The sequence below is a fragment of the Rhamphochromis longiceps genome, linkage group LG5, assembly GCF_057381845.1.
Source record: "Rhamphochromis longiceps isolate RC_006_pf linkage group LG5, R_longiceps_female_GT1.1, whole genome shotgun sequence".
Lineage (NCBI taxonomy): Eukaryota > Metazoa > Chordata > Actinopteri > Cichliformes > Cichlidae > Rhamphochromis > Rhamphochromis longiceps.
In genome coordinates, this window is record NC_140561.1 from 39,802,806 (window position 1) to 39,829,153 (window position 26,348).

Sequence of the window (26,348 nt, forward strand, 5' to 3'; positions counted from 1 at the left end):
AAAGATCACACTGCAAAGAGATTACATTGATCCAGTGACGTTCCCGGGGCAACACTGATTGGACCAATCAGCTTAAACTCTGATCATTTTGTTATGGTTTTGGGAGGGAGTTGATTTTTAAATTTATTTTATTTTTTGTGTTTTTTGTTGTTGTTGTTGTTGTTGTTCTCTGTGCGTGGGCTGTTGTTGGGTTTTTTTTTGTTTCTCTTCCTTTTTTTTTTCTTTCTTTTTTCGTGTTTTTTTGTTATCATCTGAATTTTAATGGCCTAATTTGTTTTGATATATGTCTTTATATCGGTTGGTACTTGCTGTATTGGGCCTGATATGTCAAATTACATGTGCAAAACTTTAGAAATAAAGAGGGAGGAAAAAAAAGCAAAAAAAAACCTCTGATCCAAACAAATCAGGCTGAGATCATTTTAGCTGGAATAAGACAAAACCAGCAGGCATGAAAGGCAACCAGTGAGGAAAGTGTCCCACGAGAGATTTCAGTATATTCAATTTATTGTCTTTAAATTTTAAATTATTATTATTTGTTTTATATTTATTTTATTTGTTTTCAGGTTTGTGCTCTACCTCTGGGGTTAAATTCTCGGGCTGTTTTTCACACTATGTGACATATCGAGTCACTAGAGGCCCTGAACTGATATGAAGCACATATTAAATTCCTATTCCCTTCTTTTCAGGGTGTAGCTTTAAGATTAGAAAAGAGAAGATAAGAAGTTAGACCATTAAATTATTTGACATATTTATTGGCTTTTGATTGATATTGTTCAGAGTTCTGCGTCTCAGAGCCGGCTGTACCCCCTCACCGAACCCTGATGTGCACAGTGTGCACCTCTACTGTTTCACCGTTGAACCAAGGGCAGGTGAAGCATCTTCAGCCTTTCTGTGGAGGTTTTTCAGCAATCTTCAAGAAGTTGTGCCCTCTTTCCTTTTCTGCATCTGTGGCCATAGCAACTAAAACCCAACATTTTCTAGGAAAACAAGCTTCTGCATGCTTGGCTTCCCAAAGTGGTTAAAGCACTAAGAATTCACATTTCTAAGTGAAATATTGAGGCCTTCGACATAATTATGAGAGAATCATCATTTAAAACCGCTGGCATCAATTATAAAGACAGGTTACACAAGGCAAGGCCCAATCTTTCCTGGGCCCACAAAGAAGGCGAGTGCCATGCACGGCAGCTGATCAGTTTATTGTGTGAAGCTTGGCCTAATGGATGGAAACCATGCTGTTCTGGAGCATAGTGACGTGCACGCTGGTTCTTGGTTCAGTTCCATCACTAACTCAGTTGACTGTCAGTGATGGAGTTATTGTTGCTGCTGTAGCTGCGTAGGTATGGAAAGAAACTATATCTGTATAGTTGCTTAATCTGACGCAGTTGCATGAAACAGGCATAACAGATATACAGGCCTATCCTCCAGCAACATTTCTGCTTTTTCAACCTGAACCACAGCTTCTTCCTAGACTGACCAAGTAGTTTTGGCACCTCCAGTAAATCTAATGAGTGAGTAAAGCAAAACAGAACCTCTTCAATAAAGGACTGTTGTCCTCTAGTATTTCAGGCTGGTTTGCTACAGCACCAGTGTGAAGCCAGTGTTGGAAATCTGGTGCATCGCTTTGCACCTTGCAGCTTTGCATTGTCAGAATACAGAATCTGATTTGTATAAAAACTCATTCTTCATCTTCAGTAGCCTCAGATTCATCTTCTGTCTTCATCAAGACCACGACAAACCCGCTGCCTATGCTGCAGCGCAGTCGCAGGGTAACATATATGATGCCGATTTCCAGCTTTAGTCTGCGGGTGCCTTCATTTTTCAAGTGTACAAGTAAGCTTCACTTTTTGCAGCGGCGGTGCCGTCTCTTTGAAAGGTAGCTGCTGTGGACGCTCGAGGCTCCCCCATTTTAGTTTTACAAGCTCGAAATGCTGCTTACAGTATTCTCCTATTCTTCTGCAAATGTGGAAGTAATGAGGTATTTTGTGTCACAAAATCTTTATATCTCCAGTGACTGGGGAACATTTTTATGTAAATTGCAAGTGTGTAAAAAAACTGTTTAATTTACAAAGTGTGGCTGGAGCTGCAGCAGTCTACTGAGGGAAGGCTTCACACTGTGGGGATTTCATTCATATTCAGCTACATGTTTTAATGGGGAAAGAGCAGAGAAGAAGAAGAGCAGAGTCTATCTGAGGAATGGAAGTGTTCGTGCCAGTTTGTGTTTGGCTGTTTTGTTCTTAAGCATCCTGGTGTACATGTATATATGCATGTGGGTTTGTATCCTGTTTATGCACTTCTTCCCTTGTCCGCCAGCCTGCATGCTGATGCAGAAAATCTATGTTAGGTATTAGCGTAGAAGCCAAGATGTCAGCTCCTGTGTGTGTGCAGGTCTGTGCCTTATGTGCACTCGGAAAATGAGGCTTCCGGCAGTCGGGAAAGAAAGCAGCCCTCTGCTATCATGCATAATAACCCTGCTGTCTCTTAGCTAGCACTTTAGCTGCTTGTTCTTTCAACAGAGATGGATTCTGCTACAGCTGTCAAAAGACCTTTTAGGTCAAATATCACATAGAAAAACACGGCGGACCAGATTCAAGTCTAAATATGTTTCTGACGGTGTTACAGAGAGAGAGGGAGAGAAACCTATAAAATCAGGAAGAAATGAGAATAACAGGGCTGTAGACGAATAGAGTAACTGTTGGCAGCCATGCATGTGACAGGAGCAGGTCAGAGGTGCTGGTCCGGCCTCCCGGGACTCGCTCAATTACCTGTCTGCCCAGGGCCATAAACACTAAATGTGCTCTTCACAGTCGCACCGCCTCACAGCTCTGCTCCGCCGCTGCTCATTTAAAAGCCACAGCACTCGGTAGCTGCTGTCACCGCGCTGTTTAAGGTGATTCATCGCTTTAACCTTTGGATAACATTTACACAAGTATTGCACATTCTGTATTTGAACATGAGTTACAGTAGACCTGCTCAGGTTTTCCTTATTTCCTGTCATATATACTGTAACTGTGTTACTGTACTGAATGCAGTAATCAGATTACAGCTACAATTATGTCATTACAGAGGTTCTTCAGTTACCTCCATGCCGGGCGGATAGAAAGAAAAATAATTATTTCTTTCTGCGTCTTGACGGTAAAGTCAGCTGATTTCAGTTTGTGTTGCTCTAAAGTGTCTTTGTGCTGTTTTCAAGCTTTGCTTTGTGTGTTTATATGTGAAACCTGATGTAATAAATCCTTTGTAATAAAGGAGAAAATGTGACAGCGATTGACTGAACCCGCTCAGATGTGGACCTCTGCCAGCGTCAGCAGCATTTCATCACCTGTGCTGAGGTCAGCGCTCGCTCTCTGTTCGCTGTCTCACCTTCACACAACGCTCATGATGCTAAACCGAAAACTCCTCTGTTTGTGCCCCACTTTGATGTGACAGTAAACCAGCGGGATGGAAACACCAGACATGCATCAAGAAGGATGAAGCACACGTGCACACACGGACTCACACGAGGCCTTCGAGCTCGGTATCATCAGAGGAGAACCTGAGGTGTTCTGAAGGCACTGACCTGTTAACAGCCATTCACTGTCACAGCTAACTAGGCAGAGACAGCAACAAGGTTTTCTGTGTGTGTGTGTGTGTGTGTGTGTGTGTGTGTGTGTGTGTGTGTGTGTGTGTGTGTGTGTGTGTGTGTGTCCCAGTGTCAAAGTGTTGTCCTTAATTTAGCTGATGGCGCTGAAGCACCGGTCCACTTAAAAAGGTCATCTTGTTACAGAGACAGAAAGAAAAAGAGACAGACGAGACGAGAAGTGTTAAAAATAAGAGAATGCAAAGACAGACGATCAGTGAGGGAGACGAGAGGATAATAAGGAAACGGAGGCACAGAGACGAGCAACAGGGGGAACGCAAGGACGGCGAGCGAGGCTGCAGGAAAAATGTCATCCTCTCAAAAATAACAGCACGCCTCCGGCCCAAATACTGTACGTCACCTCGCGTTAACCCGTGCTCTGAGTGCCTTCCAGAGGCCAATAGGACACGAGGAATCTGAAACATCAGGTATAAGAAATTGAAAGCAAAGGGAAACAGCGGACGGCTGCGCAGACATCAGACATGATCACCTTCCTTCACAGATATTTACTGCTCAGCCACACAGGAGCCAATTCTGTGCTTCGCACTGATGTCCAGGAGACAAATCCGAGCAAATACAAATAATGGTTGATTATCCTAAACAGCACAAGCACCACGGTGCTCTATTGTCCATATTTGTGTGTGCAATTGTGTGTAAATGTGCATGTTTATGCAAACAATGTTGGCTTATATCCCCATTTATACAAGCGTGTACAACGAGGCTTATTTACGAGGCAGCTCAAGACGTTCTGCATGAAAAATAACTTGGATGTGACACATTTAATTTCATGGTTTGTTACTTATATATGATTTAGCCTTGCTCAAGTGCTTCCATCTCACTGACGATTTAAAAAGAGCTCATGTGAGCGTTCGTGTCATAAAGTTTAGCTGGTTCACAGCAGTGTGATTTAGCCCTTCTTTTTTTAACTTGGCAAGAAAAACTGTAACTTTCTGCTAACACAAATTTACTCCACTAAAGAAAAGCACGTTTAAAGCTTCTTACAAATGAGAAAAAAGGTGCACAAAACATTTATAGTTCCATGTTTCTTCGTGTGCTTCTGAACTGAAACGAGGTCTGCACGAGGTCGGAAACAGCAGAGACTGCAGACATCAAGCTTAAATAAAGTCAGAGAGACGGGAACCAGAAGTCAGTCGTGTCTCTAAAGTTTAATATGGGTTTTTCTTTTTACTGCTGCTGTAAATTATTCAGCATCTCGCCATCTACAACACTCGATCCTCGTTTCCTAATGGACAGCCTGACTTCTCAGACTTTCATTGTAAAACAGTTTGGACCTCCTTCGTGCTCTCTGCTCAGAACACTGACGGATGCTCTTGTTAAGCCGTGTATGTGTTTAAAGTGAGCGACTGAAACGCTGTGTGGACTAGAGGAGCTAGAAAGTAATATCCTCTCTACATCTAAACGATTTGAAGGTAGGCCTCTTTCTCTCCCTCGAGCTTGGCTTCCAGTGAGACCACTTCTTTTGAGTGAACAGCAGAGGGATCAGCTGAAGGTCCAGATGTATGTCTCAGGTCCTGTTTTTAGGCCTGACATGCCACCACTTGTCCAGTTTCCTCAGATTGTTTTAAGCAGCCGCTGCACAGCATGCAGAGATGTGCCCAGTTAACTAACAGCTCTTTGGGAATCACCTGGTTAGTGCAAAAACATTATTTTATGTCAAACTGTGTAATCTTTAGTATTTTTAACAGATTCAAACAAAGAAATTAGAAAAAATGATGTTTTTGTGACCGGCTGATGGTAACAACGTGCCTAAAGATACAATTTAAAACTGCCTGTTATGTGTAGACACATCATCGGTTCGGTGATGAGGCTGAACAAACTCAAACAAGCATCCCTCTGAAAATGATCAGGTACAAAGAAATGAGTGAAAAACAGCCAACGTCCAAAGAAAAACTTTGCAAGACCTTCAGAAAAGCTGCAGAAGAGTTGCAAGACAGTTGGGATCATGGAAGCTCGAAACCTGTCCAGGACAAAACAAGAAAACAACAAAGACTGAAAGATGTTTCTGACCTTATTCTCTTGGTTGTGCCAGAAACTTCTGCTCTGTTTCCATATTTCTGTGCAAACTTTAAAGAGCACACAAAGAAAAGTCTCATTCGTTCTCCTCGGGGTGCAAACTTCTAACAACAAACAGCAGACTTGTAAAACTTTTAATCAAAGGTTGCTTCTCAAAGGATGAGCAACTTTACACCAAACTAAAACTAACACATCCATAGGCTGAAAAGAGTTGGAGCAAATGCACAGACTGGTACAAACTCCCGGACCGTACCCAGCAGTGACCTCTGCTGATGTTTGCTCTTAATAAAACAGTCTGGGCCTAACATTATCCCTCCAGACTAAATAATTGATGGTCTTTGTAACTGTGCTGCTGACCAGCGGTGAAAGCGCTCTGGGTCATAAATGTTTTAATTCTGCAGGTGTGGAAGCAGGCAGCTCCCTCTCCTCTTCCTCGCTTCCCACCCAAAAAAGATGCTGACGCATCATCTCTGCCTGAGATGAGATTACTTTGTGGCGTCCGCATTAAGGAAAATTGAGTGAAAATATCCTGAGACAACCTGAGGAACAGACGAACTGTTCAACACGTCTTTACTACAATCAGACTTTATAAATGGAATTTCAATTTGTGCCAAAGGAGCTGTCAGAGGTGAAGATCATTCAGGGTCAGCTCACCTCTGAAGGTGGAGACGCAGCAGTATGGAAACACACTATATTGGTGTCTACGCTCCAGCCAAGCTGTTAGAAAGTGATGAATCACCAGTTTCATTCACTAACGTCGCTGCCTTAACACTCTTAATGTTGGTCCTTCTTAAATCACACACAAGTAAAACCTGTAGGAGGAAAATGGAGGATAGCATGGAGAGCTGTTCTCGGCTTTTTTCTGTATGTTTTAATCAGATATTTGTATAAATAAAAGATAATTAATTAATTATCCTGATAATTAATTAACTTGTAATGTACTGACTATCACAGACTTTCTGTATTGTAGTTGTAATCTTAGTCATGGTCAGTCTGTTGTGTCATCATAACTCTGACTCTCACACAGTCTCTAACATTTTATGTGAGATTAGAATCGCACAGCTCGCGTCTCCATCGCTCCTGTGGCTTCACGTTCATTTGTGTCTCCAGGTGTTTCCACTTCCCTCCTTCCCCTCCTGTGTATTTGAGTCCTCTGTGTCCGTCTGTTCCTGGTCGGGTCGTCTGTTGTGGTCGTACAGGGTCTTGTCTTCATAGTCAGAGTTTTATCCAGTTTAGGTTTCAGTTTAGTTTCGCCCTTGTTTCACTTCACCTTGTTCTTCAGTTTTTTGTATCGGCCACAATAAAGGTTCACTTATTGTTAAACCTTCGTTGGTTTCTCCTGTCTCTGCGTTTGGGTCTGTTCCATAAATACATCTGTGTTTCCCGCCGTGACATAAACAAGTAAAGCTCGTCCCTCCCGACATTTCAAAATTGTAACTTTACGACACCACGGAGAACAAACTTTACTGACTGTTAAATTGTTACAGTTTAATTTTGACCGTTGTTTTCAGGGTTGATCCTGAGGTGGCAGACATGTCGGGCCTCTTCCTCGTCACCTGATGATGACGCAGCAGCCCGGCTCAGCTGAAGTTTATCTGAAGCTAAACTTCAGCCTTCACAGCTGTTTAACATTTACAGTTTCAGGTGTTTTTACCAGCAAACTGTTTTTATGAGGTTTCTTTTTTCAGTTTTTTATTTTTTCAGACTTTCTGTAGGTCTGTCTGATTATGATGTCGTCATCAATTTGTACATAACTGTAATGTGATTAAAATGCGCTTCATCGGTTAGACCAAAGGTCCCAAAATATCTACCAAAGAAAACTGCAGACCCTGTTTGTGTCCAAGCACAGAGACATATAAGAACAACATGATAATATAAGGCGATGCAGTTTGGGTTATTAAGGTTATATTTATATATATTCTTTCTTACAAACATGCCAAGCTTTAGCTCTCCGTGTCAAAAAGCTCTTGATACTAAATTAAAATATTTCCAAAATATATTAACTTCACTCAGTGTAACTAAAAGGAAGGCTGAAATATTCCACATTAATCAGGTTACATTTACTCTCAGTGTTGATGGGTTTAAGAAGCCACAGAGCCTGAAATGAGCTCAGATATCTGAGAGTCTGCACACAACACCCACTGAAAGAGCTTCTACAAGTCAGAGCTACATGTGAGAGACACTCGTGAAGACACTCGTAGTTCAGCGGTTGAAGCACTCAGTGTGAAAGGAATGAGTGCAGCATGAAGCGAAAGAAAGTCCTTACTGCTCCGTGCAAACTGAGCAGTGGGTGGTGAACATATATTAATAAAACACTTTAAAAGTCGACATATTGAGTTTGAAGCACCTGTGAACTTGCACCGCAGTCAGCCGAGCGCGCCGCTACGAAGCGCTGCAAAAGTTCATGTCGGAGCTGAAAACATTAGCACTCTGTAGCATTCTTAATGTACCGGTTTCAACTTTTTAGCTCATTTAGCACACTCATCTCAACACGGCCTCTTAGCATCAGTGGGTGAGACGATGCTCCTGGATCATCAGTTGCACAGGAAATGTTTTTACACGGTTAAAATACTTTTTAAGATCCTTCTTTTTGTTTCATCTCAGCCGGTCCTTTGCTCTCTTGGACATTTTTCTCTTCCTCGTTCTTTTCGTGCCATCATACAGGACACACTCTCTGTCTTTTGTTTCCAGCTCACTGCTCTGCTGCTGTACACCAATTACAGTCTCTTTTGTTTCATTCTTATCACACCTGCCGATGAGCTTCGGATAATCCGCGTTTCATTGTCTTCCAGTCATTTCTGCAACAATCTGAAAGCTAGAAAAGACTCTGCAGCTGTGATTCACTCTCCTGCCTCCTCTATTGTCCTGAGCGAGTTTATCTTCTAAACTTAACCCTAACACACCCATATATTCAGTCCTATTATGAGCCCCTGTGTTGCATCAGGCCCCTTTTCAAGATCCCAAGAGGAAAAGAGAAAAAAAGGAGGATGGTGCAATTCCCACACTGAGCTCCGTGCAGCATCATAAAGCACGCTGGTCTATAATTTCACACAGCAGCTCTGATAGGCTCGGATGATAAAATAACAGTGATTACATCACAATTGCAGAACTGTACATCTACCGCCATTGTTGTTACTTGATTCTTGAACAATGAATGTCTTTCTAAATATTCTGAGGAGGAGAGATTTCCACTGCAGCGAGTCGGTGCGACGAGCTTCAGGAAGGTGAGAGCAGACAAAGGTTTCTCGCTCTCTCTCTTTATGTAAGACTGTTTAAACCGTGCAGGTCGTCCTGATTGGATTCAAATTCCGACTCGCGGTTGATATTTTAGGAAGACGGTCGCATCTAGTTTTACTTGGCGGTTATGTCACCTGACAGCAAGGTCCAAAAGAAGCACAAGGTCTGAGTGACAATAAACAAACACATCAGTTTTCCACCTTCCTGCTGCTTTTCATCACATTTCAGTTGGAGTCGCTGCGTTTTGACTGAAACGTCTCCAGGCAATGTTTCTCTCAGCCCACTCTGACTCAGACGAGCTCTTCAAGGATTGTTTCTATTCACTGGGCAAATTACATTAACTGGCCCAGTGTGATCAATCAACTACAAACCAAAGCTGATTAGAAAACATCACATCTGTAACGAAAGAGGAACAGCTCGCCTCGCCCTCAGCCCGAGCGCTCATTTATTCACACTCTACATCTCTCCTGTGATATCGTCATTGGATAACACCAGGTTCGTCTTACGTTCGTCGACTGGATGATTACACGTTCACAGGTACCGGTGTAAACACAGGCTTCCACAGAGAGTGTGGTGTGTTGTTGGTGCTGCAGCTTCAGGGCCCGTTTTTGTTGCAGTGCAGCGAGCCGGCAAAGACAGCTCTGACCGTTTGATATTTTCCTGACCTTGAAATCCGCCTTAAGCATCTGCGTGGTATTTTGGTGCCCAGCACGAAGGGCAGGGTGCAGCGCTGGGAGGAGAAGTCCAAACAGGTGCAAGGTTGGTTCAAATGAAGAGGCACAAAGCTGTTGGTATTTTGGTGGAAAAATCCATCTGAGACTACGCGGGCGAGTCAACCTGCTAAACTAAAAAGTAAATAATGCATTTTAAGTGAATCCCTTCACAGCAGGCAGGATTTAAACTGCATCAGTATACAGCAGCTGCTTTATATTTTTCTCTCACTTCATTAGATCTTTGCAGCTAAATCTAAATATGACTATATGTTGTAAGGAGCAGTTTGCCACGTTGGCACAGTCATTTACTGCATTTAACCTTTATGAAATCACACACCGGCAGACGTCACTGTGTGGAGATATCATCTGAATTTCAGGAGCGGACCACTCCTCCTTCACGCCCCCGCCGGCCTCAAGCTATAAAAGCCCCCCTCCACCAATACCTGCTGTTCTCATTTTCATGCCCCACCCTTCCCGATCATTTCCCCTCTCTTCTCTTCTCCTCTTTTCCTTTCCTTCATTCATTTCTCGTTAGTACATGAGGATCTGCTGGCCCGGGAGCTTCCCCCAACCGCAGCACCATTTCACACTTCCTCGTCCCTCATCGCCCATCGTTACCGTGGATGTGATCCCAGCTAGTGAAACGATGGGCTTTTACGGCGGATAATCCTGTGTGTCATTGCCTCCTTTGCAAATTTCATTTTAGGAAAAGTGGAATTTTATGTTTGTTCTCATAAGGGCGAATGCTGCCATGTCACATTTTACGGTATGAAGTGAGATACAGAGGAATTAAAGCAGAAACAGCTCGCACTGGTGCAGTCATAAAAACAGCTCCATCAACATTTATGACTTAATTTTGTACCAATCGTACAAGCCGAATAAAGCTGGCACCCTCTGCCTCTGGGATCAGCTCCGAGGCGCATAAATTCCCAAAGCAGCGTTTTCCTGCTGGCTGAGCTGTTGTCGGTGCTGCATCTCTGCGCCTGTCCCAACTGTTTTGGAGTCCACATCATGCTGTGGTGCTGTTTTTAAAAAATGCATTTAATAGCTTTTTTTCCTGGATTTTTGGCTTCAACTTCTATTTACTAAAAAAAAATGAAGACTGTTCACTTCCTTGTTCCTGCGTCTCCCGCTGAACCATGCTAACTGATGTAGTTGAGGACGATGTGCTGGGCCAGCCTGTGTGTTCAGTCTTCAGTGCGCTGCACTCTTGAACTTAACACGTGACAATGAAGCTTCAACAAAGCCGAACCCTTAAACTTTCAGGACTCGCTGTGTGCAACGACTTCGCTCTCTCAGAGAGAAACAATCATGACGAGTGACTGAGTCCAAAACATCTGCCATCATCTTTGCTCAGAGTTATCAGAGATACAAAGGACAGAAAATGATCATGCATGTGGCAGGAACGAGAGAGCAAGATGTGCAACGTGTTTTACTGATATTTAATGTTTAATCTTCTTCCCTCGATTTAAAAGCATCACAATGAAACTTTTCCAATAGGGAAAGTTTGATGACCTTAAAAACGGTTTAATTTAGGTCAATTTAATAATTTATTAAGCTGAAAGGAGTGACTGAATATGAATGTGAGCACCAGCCTGAGATTCTTTGGTTTTTAAACCAGGTCAAATGTCAACATCTGGACAAAGATGTGTCCTGAGTTCACAGACACAGTTTCTCGTTGTTTTTCTGACTTCACTTGAAAGATGACTCTGACTGTTTCTCTCTAACACAAGCAGAGACCAGCAGCAGCTCCAGACAGTGAAGGAGCATATATATTTGGACTGTGCCAGGTGTAATCTCCCCGCACTGAGAATCCTTCTATGTCTGCTGATTTCGGCTGCAGCGAGGAGCTCTGCATCTCCCTCTTCTCTCTGTTTTTTATCCTGCAGCTGCTCAGTAACTCTGGCCTAATGCTCTGAAGATTAAAGGTCAGCTAAATCCACAGAGGCCCACAGAGTTCCCACCTGCTGCATACAGTGTAAAACACTGTGGTGTAAAGATCACAGAAATATTAAAGACAGCGGTGTCACTGCATTTTTCCACACTGACAGAACTTCCCGTGATATTTTACATGTTTTTGGCAGTCCACAAATATAATCAAACAGTATATGAGTGACTTTGGTCTTTGCGATGCATGGCGCTCCCTTCACCCCACCAGTAAGGAATATACTTTTTTCTCACATGTCCATCACTCCTACTCTCGTCTGGATTATTTTTTGGTCAGCAGCTCACTGCTGAACGACATTTCAGACACTGAGATTCACCCTATAGCTGTCAGCGATCATGCTCCTGTATCTTTAACACTAATGCACAAGAATAATACTACGCCAAGAAAAAACTGGAGATTTAATATATCACTACTTAAAGATGAAGACTTTATTAAATATTTTAAAAAAGAGTGGACTTCATATTTGGACTATAATGACACTCCCGAAACATCAGCTTCTGTTCTATGGGAAGCAGGGAAAGCTGTGATGAGAGGTAAAATAATTTCTTTCTCATCACATAAAAAGAAAAAAGAAAACAAAAATATTCAGGAATTAGAAAAAAACATCAAATCACTAGAAGAAGCCTACGCGTCCCACCAAGATCAGGAAACATTGAACAAAATACGCAAAACAAAACTAGAATTAAATGAGATAATTGATAAAAAAACAAAATTCTTAGTACAAAGACTACGCCTACAAAATTATGAACATGGTAATAAATCCGGTCAATTTCTAGCAAACCAGCTAAAAATAAATAAAGAAAAAACAACTATATGTGCTGTTCAAGATTCATCTGGGAACACAATATATGATCCGATACAAATAAACAACATTTTCAGGGATTTCTATAAAACGTTGTATTCACCACAAATAAACCCATCTAAAAAAGAAATTGATCAGTTTTTGGACAACATAACTCTTCCAAAATTATTAGACACTCAAGCAATGGCACTGGATTCACCACTGACACCAGGTGAACTCCAGGAAGCCCTGATAAGTATGCCCAATAATAAGGCTCCAGGTCCAGATGGCTTTCCTGCAGAATTCTACAAAGAATTCTGGTCGATTCTAGCACCAGTTTTCTACAGAACGTTGTTGGAAATTAAAGAAAAGGGCAGACTTCTATCAAATATGAATTCTGCAAACATTAATCTCCTGCTAAAACCAGGCAAAGACCCTGTATATCCCTCAAGCTATCGTCCAATATCCCTTATAAATGTAGACCTTAAAATAATCTGCAAAGCTCTCTCAAAGAGACTGGAGAAAATAACCCCCCTCTTAATTCATCCTGACCAAACTGGTTTCATAAAAGGTAGGCACTCATCAACAAATACACGTAGATTACTTAATTTGATAGACTACTCATACAGTAAAAACCTAGAAACTACAATATTCTCTTTAGACGCAGAAAAAGCATTTGACAGAGTTAACTGGAAATTTCTATTTGCAACTTTACACAAATTTGGTTTTGGATCCTCTTTCATAAACTGGTTAAAAATATTATATAATTCCCCAACAGCTTGTGTTAGAACAAATGACCAGACATCCTCCAGCTTCTGTCTCTTGAGGGGCACCAGGCAGGGATGCCCACTCTCCCCTTCACTATTTGCAATTTTTATTGAACCACTAGCAGCAGCAATTAGACAGAATTCAGTAATTAAGGGCATAAAATGCAAGAACGTGGAACATAAAATCAGCCTTTATGCGGATGATGTGTTACTCTTTCTCCAAAACTCACAAACCAATATCTCTGGGGTGATTGAATTGATAAACTCTTTTGCAAGAATATCAGATTACTCAATTAACTGGTCAAAATCTACAGTCCTACCGATTAATTGCTCCTTCCATAATTCCTCTTCTACACCACTGCAATCGGGAAATATAAAATATTTAGGTATTAATGTTTCTCCCAAGCTTGCAGATCTAACTAAATTAAACCATATCCCACTTTTAAAGAAGGTAGAAGATGATCTGGCTAGATGGAAATGTCTACCCATATCACTCATGGGAAGGGTTGCCGCTATAAAAATGATGGTCTTACCAAAAATAAATTATTTATTCTCAATGATCCCAACTAAACCGCCACAAGATTGGTTCAGATCTCTAGATTCATGTATGTCCAAATTCCTTTGGAAAAATAAACCCCCACGTATAAGCTTAAAAACACTACAAAAGACCAAGGATAAAGGAGGACTAGAACTGCCTAACTTTCAGCACTACTTCTTAGCCAACAGGCTTCAGTTTATCTCAGGATGGCTAAAACACACCCTCTTAGATGAACCTTGGCTAGATGTAGAACAAGCACTCTGCAATAATCTAGAGATCTCAGACCTACCATTTATCAGCTCAAACATCCAACGACATGAATGCTTTAAAAGCATCAACATCAGCTCTTCTCTGACAGCATGGTGGGAGTTTCTAAAATTGACGGCGTCTTCATTAATCCCATGCAAACGTACACCTATCTGGAACAACCCTGACATATTACAAAACAATAATATGATAAACTTTTCAGATTGGAGTGATAAAGGAATCAAATATTTAGAACATATACTAGAAGGAACAGAATTTATTTCATTTGACGGACTAGTTACACAATATGGGATCAACAAGAAAAGATTTTTAGAATATCAACAAATTAAATCCATAGTAAAAAAGAAATTTAAACCGGGTCAAGTTGAACTACAAACACCACCAAGTGTGGTTCAATTTCTTACTCTTAAACCCCCCAAATTACTATCCAAAATATACAGAATGCTTTCTAAAACAGATGAATCAATATCACTTCCTATTGCAAAATGGGAAGCGGATTTATCAGTTAACTTAGACCTAAACTTCTGGTCTTAAAAACCTTTCATCTAATTAGAAATCCCAGTCTTCAATTAATTCAATACAAAATATTACATAGAGTGCACTATACAGGTCATCGGATGTTCAAGATGGGCTTTTCGTCTACCAACAACTGCTCACACTGCCAAACCAATTCACCGGACAATTATATCCACGCTCTTTGGTTCTGTCCACCAGTTCAGAAGTTTTGGCGCGAGATATGTGAAGACTTATCGAAGTGTCTGAAATGTAACATTCCAACTTCCCCCTTAGTGTGTTTGTTGGGCAGCTTAGATAATGTCACTTCAGAAAAGAATATCGCCCATATGGTTTTCACTGCCCTATGCATAGCCAAGAAAACAGTCCTCATGAACTGGAAAAATAAAAATAATCTTAATTCTAACCAATATAGAAATTATCTATTAGATTACATTAGTCTTGATACAGCCTCTGCCACCACATCAGATCAATTGCTCTGGGCTCCTTTGATCAGCTCCATCACCTAGTGGGGGTGGGGGGTCATAGTTTGGTCCCGCCTTCACTGTTGTGATTGGTGTGGGGGTAGGGACAGGCTTAGGGCGTCGGGGGGTTCCCCGGAGGCATCTTCCTTGGGGGGCTCAACCCGGGGTAGCGGTCATGTCCGGTTAGGGGCTCTGTTGGCTCTCAGGTGACTGTTTCCTCGCGGCTGCGTGCAGCGGGGCTAGGGGAGGGTCTGTGCTGACGGACGTGGGTTACTGACCTGGTAGCCTGGCTGCCCCTGGGTGGGTCCGGGATGGGCGTGAGGTTCTGGGGGCGCTCCGTCTCTGGGCTGGGACCCGGACCGGGCCTCGGGGGCTTGGGTCCTGGTTGGTGTGTTGCCGGGGTTGTGGGCGGGTGGGTGCATGGGGGCCCAGCCCTGGAGCAGAGTGCCGCCGGTGCGTCGAGCCACCTGGGGGGCTCTTCAACTGGTGGGGGAGATTGTCACATCTTGCAGGAGCTTTCCTCTCCTCAGGAGCTCCCTCTGCAGGAGGGGGAGATACAGGAGAGGTGGAGGAAGATCTCAGCCTGGGTGTTTATTGTCTTATGTAGTCTGGAAGATGAGTGGATGGTGGGGTGGGTGCAGTTTTCTCTGTGGTGGGGTTGGGTGGACTGTCCCGGGCTCTGTGGGGCCGGGCGGCGCTGCTGCACTGGGCCCGGTCTGGATGGGCCTGGGCCCCCTTTCCCTGGCGGGTCGCGGAGTATGGGGGTGCCTACTGGGGTCAGCGGGGGAGCTGGCCCCAGGGAGGGGTCACTTGCCCCTCCCTTCCTTCCCTCCCCATCTCCAGCTGCCTCCCTCTTCCCGCTCCACCACAACCACCCACACATGCAGGGCCTTGGAGTAGGGGTATGTCACCAGGGTGCAGAGGAGGCTACCCCCCCCTCTGTCCCCTTCTGGCTGCCTCTGCCTCAATTTTATCCCACAACTTAGACATTCACATTACTCACACTCTCATTACACATACATATAGGATCTTGGGGGTGGGCACGATACACGGAATCCAAAGTACCATCAGGGTGTACACCCCACCCCTGGCATCGTTGCCCACCTCTCAATTTTAAATACACGTAGACATTGAGGGCTAGCAGGAGGGACCATGCGCTTACCTGCTGCTCTCTGGCAGGTAGCTCCAAGCCCTCCTGGGTTTTAAATGCACCTTAGAACACACATGCATCAACACTACAATGAGCGGGTGGAGGGAGGTTTGGAGTCTTCTCTCACCCCCATTCTCTGTGACCTGCTGGAGCAGGGGGGCTAGGACTAGGAGGAGGAGTTGGCCGTCCGACTGCGGTCTGGAGTGTGGGGCCTCCCTGCTGCTGCGGAGTCGGGGCGGTCTGCCTCCCCCCACCGCAGGGAAAAGGGAAACACCACCTGGGTCTGGGTGCAGTTCCCCCCTCCAGGGGTGGGGGCACCTAGACCCGGTTTGTAGAGTACGCTTGGGGAGTGTGATCGTGTGTACAACGTCTCTTTATGTCTGTCTCCACGTTGGTTGAGTGTGGAGTAAGTGCATATGAGAGCATGAGGGTGGGAATGGATGTTTGTATCTGTGTGTGCCTGTATGTCTGTGTCTATATGTCAGGTTGGGTGTCAGGCGCCACCTCTCTGGGGACATCTCAGGCCCTCCAAGGTTTGGAGGCCTATCTCCCCCTACCACCACTTCCCCTGCCAGTGGCGGACCCCCTCAGACATCGGTGCGTTGGTGGTTCTTTGTGTCCGGGGATGGGCGTCCAGGTACACACCGGCTCACTCCTTGGCGGCCGCTTATCGGGGCCTGGAGCCTGGGGCTCGCTCGGGCCACTTCGGAAGTGGGGTGCCCCCGGCCTCTCGGCCTGGGGCTCGGTCACTCAGGCGCGGCTGGCTGCCGGCGGAGCTCACGGGCGCGTCACTGCAACTCCCCCTGGCTTCTGCTCCGCGGCTGCTGAGTGAGCCCTCATCTGGGACTCTCCTCAGCTCTTTCCGGGACAGTGGCGCGGCTGCCCCTCTGTTGGTCTTCCTTGGTCTGTTGTGTTCTGGGGGCCTCTGGATGTCTGGAGTTTTGATCTCCTCCATACCTGCTTCATGCCCTGGAGGACGGGGCTGTGGCCCCCCCACACCCTCTAGCAGATTACATGAAGGAACCTTTTAAAAAACAAAAAACAAGCGCGTCCATGCTCACAGGTGTACACACGGGTGATCACACCCACAAACTACACCCTTTTTGGCTCCTACCTCAAAGCACACTGTGTTCTGTTGATCTTATGTGCTGCACAATAATGTTTAACATTTAGTATTTACTGTCATATTCCCATATATCATTGTGATGTTGTTTATTCTATTACTCTTGTTCTCTTCTGTTTGCTTTCTTTTTTCTTTCTCAGCAGGTGATCCAGGTGATTGATATATGCATTTTTTTTCTCTGCCCGTTCTGTTGGTTTTTGTTTTTTGCCCTTCTCCCCCGTCCCTCTTCTCAGCTGTTTCTCTTTCCCTCTTTCTTTCTCCCCTTCTTTCCCCCAGTCAAGTCTGTCCCGTATTCAGTAAGTGAAAATAAAATAAACAATAAAAGGTGAATCAAATGGACCATTACGGCAAGGCTGGGATGGTCAGTTTGGTAAAGTAAATCCGTTGGGCATCTTTCTTCGCCTTTAGACAACAATTCTGATGCAAAAGAGCCAAACGGGACAGGCAAGAAGAAAAAAAAAAAAAAAAAAAAAAAAGAAACGATGGGCTTTTACGGCGGATAATCCTGTGTGTCATTGCCTCCTTTGCAAATTTCATTTTAGGAAAAGTGGAATTTTATGTTTGTTCTCATAAGGGCGAATGCTGCCATGTCACATTTTACGGTATGAAGTGAGATACAGAGGAATTAAAGCAGAAACAGCTCGCACTGGTGCAGTCATAAAAACAGCTCCATCAACATTTATGACTTAATTTTGTACCAATCGTACAAGCCGAATAAAGCTGGCACCCTCTGCCTCTGGGATCAGCTCCGAGGCGCATAAATTCCCAAAGCAGCGTTTTCCTGCTGGCTGAGCTGTTGTCGGTGCTGCATCTCTGCGCCTGTCCCAACTGTTTTGGAGTCCACATCATGCTGTGGTGCTGTTTTTAAAAAATGCATTTAATAGCTTTTTTTCCTGGATTTTTGGCTTCAACTTCTATTTAATAAAAAAAAATGAAGACTGTTCACTTCCTTGTTCCTGCGTCTCCCGCTGAACCATGCTAACTGATGTAGTTGAGGACGATGTGCTGGGCCAGCCTGTGTGTTCAGTCTTCAGTGCGCTGCACTCTTGAACTTAACACGTGACAATGAAGCTTCAACAAAGCCGAACCCTTAAACTTTCAGGACTCGCTGTGTGCAACGACTTCGCTCTCTCAGAGAGAAACAATCATGACGAGTGACTGAGTCCAAAACATCTGCCATCATCTTTGCTCAGAGTTATCAGAGATACAAAGGACAGAAAATGATCATGCATGTGGCAGGAACGAGAGAGCAAGATGTGCAACGTGTTTTACTGATATTTAATGTTTAATCTTCTTCCCTCGATTTAAAAGCATCACAATGAAACTTTTCCAATAGGGAAAGTTTGATGACCTTAAAAACGGTTTAATTTAGGTCAATTTAATAATTTATTAAGCTGAAAGGAGTGACTGAATATGAATGTGAGCACCAGCCTGAGATTCTTTGGTTTTTAAACCAGGTCAAATGTCAACATCTGGACAAAGATGTGTCCTGAGTTCACAGACACAGTTTCTCGTTGTTTTTCTGACTTCACTTGAAAGATGACTCTGACTGTTTCTCTCTAACACAAGCAGAGACCAGCAGCAGCTCCAGACAGTGAAGGAGCATATATATTTGGACTGTGCCAGGTGTAATCTCCCCGCACTGAGAATCCTTCTATGTCTGCTGATTTCGGCTGCAGCGAGGAGCTCTGCATCTCCCTCTTCTCTCTGTTTTTTATCCTGCAGCTGCTCAGTAACTCTGGCCTAATGCTCTGAAGATTAAAGGTCAGCTAAATCCACAGAGGCCCACAGAGTTCCCACCTGCTGCATACAGTGTAAAACACTGTGGTGTAAAGATCACAGAAATATTAAAGACAGCGGTGTCACTGCATTTTTCCACACTGACAGAACTTCCCGTGATATTTTACATGTTTGGTATGACAAAAAGATCACGTGACATGTGAGACGTTACAAACTGCATCAGGTTCACTCAGCAGTCCTGTAGTGTAATAAGTGCAGGCTGCAGTGACGGCCTCTGTTTCCCATCATGCCTCTGATGGACTGAGCAGTCTGTTTAGATTTTCTGTTCCTTTTGCTTGATGTTTGAATCGTATCTGAACTGAAGTGTGGCTGAATTACATTTACAGAAGTTCTTGTTTTTAATATTATGGATCCTTTTTCACTTTCCGTGACTTTTACTGTGATGAGCACTGATGCTAATAACTACTGGCTGACTGAAAAATCTCCAAATTATGAATCATATTTAATCTTGCACATACTGAAGAGATAATCTGTGTAAAACCAAAGAAGTCAAAATGCTGTCAGCATTAAAAATGCATAAATGTATTTATTTTAAACTGTGTGCCTTGAAAGCAGAGTATAGAAGCATCGGAGATATCAAGCACAGCTCAGACTTCTTAAAGAATATTATAAATATATTTGTATATGATTTATTTAAAATGTTTGTCTGGCACACAGAGTGCTGTCACTCTTTGAAGTGGATGCTGACGAACCAAACAAGCTCCAAAGCTCACCAACATTTTGAAGATGAGAGTGTACAATGACCGCGACTGTCCTCATTGACACGTTTTGGATTGTTGCAGAGAGCAGCAGAGGGCAGAACATGAGAGCAGAGAGTCAAACTGAGCTGTTTTTAAATTCATGACCAGACTGATGCACAGCGAGCGCAGGCCCAGAAGCCTCTCCCACTGTCAGTGTGTGTTTGGGTTCTTTTTTCCCTGAAACTCTATCTTGATTGGTTTAATCTCTGCTGTGAAGGGTGACCGGACACACACACACTCGCTGTGTTTTCATATCATCATATCATTTCATATCAACATCTTATTGACAGAATGCTTTCTCCAGCCCCTGACCCTAAACCTAACCATAACCTAACTGTAACCCTGACACTAAAACCACATTTTGAGTCTCAAAAATGGCTTCAAACTCATGGGGACGGGTTTTGGTCCCCACAAGTACAGTAAACTTCCAATTATTGGTCCCTGAATACACCCTCACACACAGACACATATCAATGAGTCCTGAGTGTGAGGGACTCAGGTGTACAGTAATTCCTAAATGGTGAATTCAGTACTTTTGTAACCCTCCTTGAATTAAAGCTGAAAGTTGGGACTGAATTTGGACTGAAATCCCCTGCAGTGGTGTTCAGAGGCAAAGTGAGGAAGAAAAGTGTCATTGTCCAAAAACATATACACCAAACTGTAATAATTTAGCAACAGAAAGACTACATTTCCAACAACATCTCTGTTAGATTAAAATACTGCAGATTTAAACATATTGCCAACCAGTGTTGGTCAAGTTACTTGAAAAAAGTAATCAGTAACTAATTACTAATTAATTCCCCCAAAAAGTAATCTCGTTACTTTACTGATTACTTATTTTCAAAAGTAATTAATTACTTAGTTACTTAGTTACTTTTTAAAAACACGATGTACAACCTGAAGAGGTAATAAAGTGATCGATCTTTCAGCCCAATTCTACTTTTTCTACATAATCCATCATACAAAATGTAATCAGATGGAAAAGTCTCTTTTTAAAACTTGTTTTATCAGTTTTAATCTTTTAACTTTATGCATCAAGCAAAAATTTAATTATATGCAACATTCTCTGACTGGAAGAAATTAGTTTAACATTTAAACCTATTTTCTGCACATTCCAGCTCATAAAATAAAATATTTTTTGTGTTTACACTCAGTCTTTCAAATAGATGCAAGTAAAACACAGCAGAAAATAAATAAAGTCAAAGACTCAGCGGTCCTGTTGCTCTATTTTCACCTGTAAAGCAGGCGGAGGTTTACCCTGGTGCAGGTGTGCCGCGGTCAGTGGAAGAATCCGCGAGTTTCTCTGTGAGTTTCCCATTACGTCGTAGCTACTCGGTGCTTGTTTGGAAGTTTAGGGTTTTTTCGCTGTAAAAAGAAGTTTTCTTCCCACGCACAGCGGACACTAATGTTTTTGTCACTTTTTATGGAATCAAACTCAAAGTAAGGTCAGTACTTCCACGCTTTAAACGCTGCACGCTCATACTCTCTCTGCACTCCATATATTATCCTTTGTTGATCTGCACACAGCTGTTGTCACGAACGTCGCACTCGCTTACGTCACTGTCGTGAGACATTCTCGCAAAAAAAATCATGGTTTTAGTAACGCAGTAACGCAGCGTTCCTACGGGAAAGTAACGGTAATCTAAATACCGTTTTTGCAATAGTAATCCCTTACTTTACTTGTTACTTTTAAAAAGTAATCAGATTACAGTAATGCGTTACAAGTAACACGTTACTGCCCTTCTCTGTTGCCAACAAATAAAAGAAAATCAGACATTTTTTACAAAGAGCGATCCACAGCAGCTCTCAGATCAGAGCTTTGAGAAACGCTGCTTTCACTGAGTGCGAGCTGCCCTCTCTGTGGCCCCGACGGCTGCGGTAATCTGAACGCTGATGAACCTCAGCGTGTGAAGTTTTTACAGTGCAGCTGAATTAGAGCAGACTCTGAGCAGGAAGGCATTTCCTCCGGGAGACACAGCGATTCGTTTCAACCAGCAAGCCCATTGTGGAGAAACCACGTGATTAGAGTGGAACTAACAGGATTGGGCTGATGCCTCTCTGCTGGGAGAGAGAGAGCGAAAACACACGAGACGGTGCACACACACAGAAACCATCACACAGCACAACAAGGCACGCAAAGGTGGGAATGCACGCGAGTGGGCTCAATCACACGTTGGCTCTTTGAGCTCGTGTCACACAGATTTGCACTAAACTCACACATAATGAATTTCCACACACTTTCCATACACTGTTAACACAACCAAAGCTTTTACTACTGGTAGCGTTTAACTACAATCAAAGCAGACAAACTATCAACCAAATTCCAGTGTAAGTCACTATTGTGTCACCCAAAAATGTGTAAACCCATCTGTAGTGTCTGGCAGTGGGATGGTGGGAGTGGATGCTTTGGGTTGAAGGGCGGGGCTTGTTCAGGTGCATCGGACAGTTTTTTAGTCAGACTAATCGGCACCTCAGATGGCAACGACTGCAACGTTGTAACTGCTTCTGTTTCTCAGTAGACGCGTACAGAAATATTCAAATACTTCGTAGTTGATGGGTTTTATTGTTTTGATACAATCACTGTGTCTGACATCGCTCAGACTCACAGCAGTGACCATCAGGCTTCAGTTCATCTAATGTTGCCATTGTAGCAACTTCCTCACATTTAATAACTTTTTATTTGTTTCCAGCACCCAGAACAATCTCTGGACACTACTGCATCACAGTGGGAGGCCTTGCTCTTCACTGCTTCTGTCTGAGCTGCTGCACTCAGACAGAAGCAGTGTGTGAGAGAGAAAAGTAAGAAAAAGCGAATTACTCTTAAATCGCAGCACAGCCATCATCTTTAACTTATGTGTGTGGAGTTGTCCACACTGAGGTTATATAAAATCCAACTTTCTTGCTTAGACTGCCCACAGGCTGTCTCTGGATGTTTTCTCTCACTTCTAGTGTTTGCTCAAATGTGCCATCACTTCTTCTTCTCCAGCTACCTGCTCTTCTACCACAAGCATGACATAACCAGAGGCCAGAGGTTCAGGTTTAACTAAGCATGACACCCATTTCTACTCTGACTGACTGAAGGAGTCTGTACACTACAAAAGCTGCAAACATGCTAAAGGCAGCGCCGCTGAATATTACGTTTCACTCAGTTTAATTGCAAGTAATAAACAAATATGTGCGTAAGGCTGTGAGTGGTCTGCTGCAGCATTTTGGATGTCTGATAACTGAAAAACATGCATACATGCAAACGTATGCATCTGCAGTATGTCTGCTGTTTAACATTAGCAGTGCATTCACACGTCAGTTAACAGAAACATCTGCTAGTTTGGTTCTGTTGTGGGAAAGCAGCAGCATGGGCTCCGTGCAGGATGGAGCAGCCATCAGCTACGACTACGCCCAGCAAGAAAGGAAGGAGCTGTGGTGGAGGTGGGCTGCAAAGCACCTAATCTGTTAGCCGTTCAGCTAACCTACCATGTCTGCAGATTAGCTATGAATGACGGGTCAAATCAAATACTTTTACAGGAGCTTCCGATTCATCAGAGTTTGAGTAAAAACATGAACAAATATTTAAAAGAACAGGGTTCTGGATCCTGACACGTCTGTTTTATTCCATTTTGCTCTTCCTGGCTTCAGTGGCAGCCAAACTAAGAGTCGGTGTAAAGATGCAGGTTGGAGACGAGCTGTCTTTGATAAGCAGCGCTCTACTGCAGGCCTCCCTAGATCACTGACATTTGCATGAGGAAGCCTGAGCTTCAACTTTTTCTTTCTTATTATGCCTGCTGTGCTGAATCCTATTGCCCTTGCTGCAACCCACAGATTTGAATGGTGGTGCATCGCCCACAGCCAAACTGGTCCTCGGCAAGTCAAGGCAAAGCTTCCCTGGAGATGCGACCTCTCAACAAGACCTGATTTTTACTGGCACTCTGGCTTATTTCACAGATTCAACCATAACATTTAATGTGCACCTGAGGTGCTTTTTAAAGAACAGCTTTTTAAAACTTACCCTACGTATGACTTATTTAAGGGGAACCACAAACCGATAGGATCCTCGGAGCACTGCGACACAGTCACTGTGAAGAAAACCTGAGATTTTAAAACCTCACTCTGTGGTTTAACAGCCAGATCTGCAGCAGAGAGAAGAACGGTCCTTCTGCTTCATTTATCAGCTGCTGGGGAGCATCATGGGACTGACATCACAGAAATACAGCGCAGTGCCCGGTCGTATATCAAGCACCACACAACAGCCCACTCTAGACTGGTCTGCCGTAAGGAAGGATTATATAGATATAACATAACTGTTAACTTATGACACGCTCTCATGGAAATCTCACTTATCTCTGCTTATCAATAGTAAGAATGAGTGAAATGACTCATTAGCATCAATGCTCCTAAAATGTTCATTCTGATGAGTTCAGTGAAGTTTCTCTGTAAAATACTTTGAAGATATTTTCCCAATATCTAAAACATCACATTTACCACTATTTAGCAAGCTTCATGTCACCAGTGAGTCACACAAGAAAAAGAAATGGATGTTATTGAAATGAAGCAAAACTCAGGAGCTACAGACTGCAGTCAGCTCGAGCTGCACTGCTGCTCTCTCTCTCTCTCCCCCCCCCCCCAATTGAGTGCTGCTGCTGCCGTTTCATTCCCTCCACCATCCCAACATCCACCTGTACAGGATAATTTACTCATCACTCCCGACTTTCTATACGACGTGTTTGTAGGATGTGATAGGCTGAGAGCTTATAGATGCCAAAGCAAACGTACTCTGCTACAGTAATAAGTCATTTCAAACATGAGTTGTCTGACTGAATTGCAGTTATGAAAACAGCGAGCCTCGGTGACTCATATTTGTTGGAAAATGCAGCTCATCGCATTTCAACCTTGGCTGAGAACAATTGCATCCTGGTGTATATGAAAGCTGTGATGCTGGTAGAGAGTGTACTTTATTTCAGTTTCCCATCCTCTCACACAAACAGCAGCTCGATTAACTCCGGCGCACCTGAAGAGATAAAAAGAGGAATGCAGGAAAAAATCTGTGTGCAGTTTAACCAGTTATTAAATCACAGAGATCAACTTTTCTTCTGCAAGAGAAACTCGAGTACAGAAGAGGAAACTGTGACAGAGATGGGAAAGTCAAATAAAGTGAAATGAATATGTTTTAAAAAAATCAGACTATTTTTTAATATTTAAATGAATCTAAACTGATTTTAAGTTCATTAGTATTGGTTCAAGTAGCAGAAGTCAAACTCCCCATGATGAGATATTCAGTGAAAATCACCTTTACATTTTAGAAGTGACAAATCGCTGCTCAGTGCATTACTGCATTACAACACAGCCAGAGGTATTACAAGAAATAAGGTCGTATCAATAAATTACTGAACGACAAAGAGAGCAGACACTAAATGTGGGATTTGTTTTTCACAGTTCCTTCCTGAGACATTCAAATCCACCTGAAATCCAAACTGAAGGTCGGCTTGTTTTATTTCTGGCACCGCCTCATCATTAAGACAAAATAAAGAACAAAGCAATAGCTGATCTCTTTCATGCCACCTATCTGCAGCACAGAGCAGGCAGCAGATAAACAGTAAAGCCTCTTATGGACCGAGAATGAAACAGGAGGGGAAATGGACAGACCAGGACCAAACACACAACCGGCTAAAAAAGCTACAAGCCTGTTAGCATGTGAGCCAGACATGGTGATTTTAAAAAGGGAGAGCGATGGAAACAAAGCTCTTGGTGTGAATCACAGGCTCAGGGAAGCAGCTCCAGTAAAATCTGTTAGATTAAACAGTCAACACTCTGCTTAATTCATTCCACAAAATATAATAAAAAGCTGACATATGAGTTTTACCTTTGTAAAAAAAACAAAAAAAACTGTCTCCCAATTTCTTTTTGTGTGACTGGGACAAACCGGAGTGTGGAGCAGATCATTTTGGGACAGCATCGATCTCCCAGAACTCCACCACTGTGTGCTGTGTGAATAAATTAAAGGTTTAGGAGATTTGCAAATCTTTGCATTCTGTTTTTATTTTTAAATAGATATCCTCAAAAAGATGCATATGAAACATAATCTCTACGGACTCACGTTCATTTTGCAGAGAAATTACCTCACAAAGCTCTCAGGTAACAGCATGAACGCAGCATTATATTGAAAGCTGCTCGTTCAACATGAGCCAGCAACAAGCACTGACTGAATGTTACAGAAACTGATGACGTTTTTCTGGAAGATAAAATAAATCTGTGGCTCTACCAGAACAAAATCATGTTTTGTTCTGGTAGAAAACAATTCTTGCTCTTCAAAGTGTCACGTTGCAGTAAAAAGCCAGCCATGAAAAACAGCAAAGACACACACACACACACACACACACACACACACACACACACACACACACACACACACACACACACACACACACACACACGCGCTTCACTGGACTGCCTTTAGCTTTGATGACATTGAGCATTTGGCATAAATGTAATAATGTAACAAGCTCATAGAAGGTCATAACATTCGTTTCTGTCCAGAACTTTGTTAAATTTTACAGATGTGACAGTTTGACCGCGATGAAAAGTCTTCACTAACACATCCACAGATTCTCAGGGGTTCAGCAGAAAATGCTGCATTTAGGTGGTCGGCTGATATCCTGAACCTGG

General features: G+C 43.1%; 1 protein-coding gene across 6 annotated transcripts in view; it reads right to left on the bottom strand.

The window, feature by feature from the left end:
• The window catches only part of LOC146670640 (dedicator of cytokinesis protein 3-like), a 250,680-nt gene that overhangs the window by 118,658 nt on the left and 105,674 nt on the right, over nucleotides 1–26,348 (bottom strand). The gene's annotated exons all lie outside the window — the stretch shown is intronic.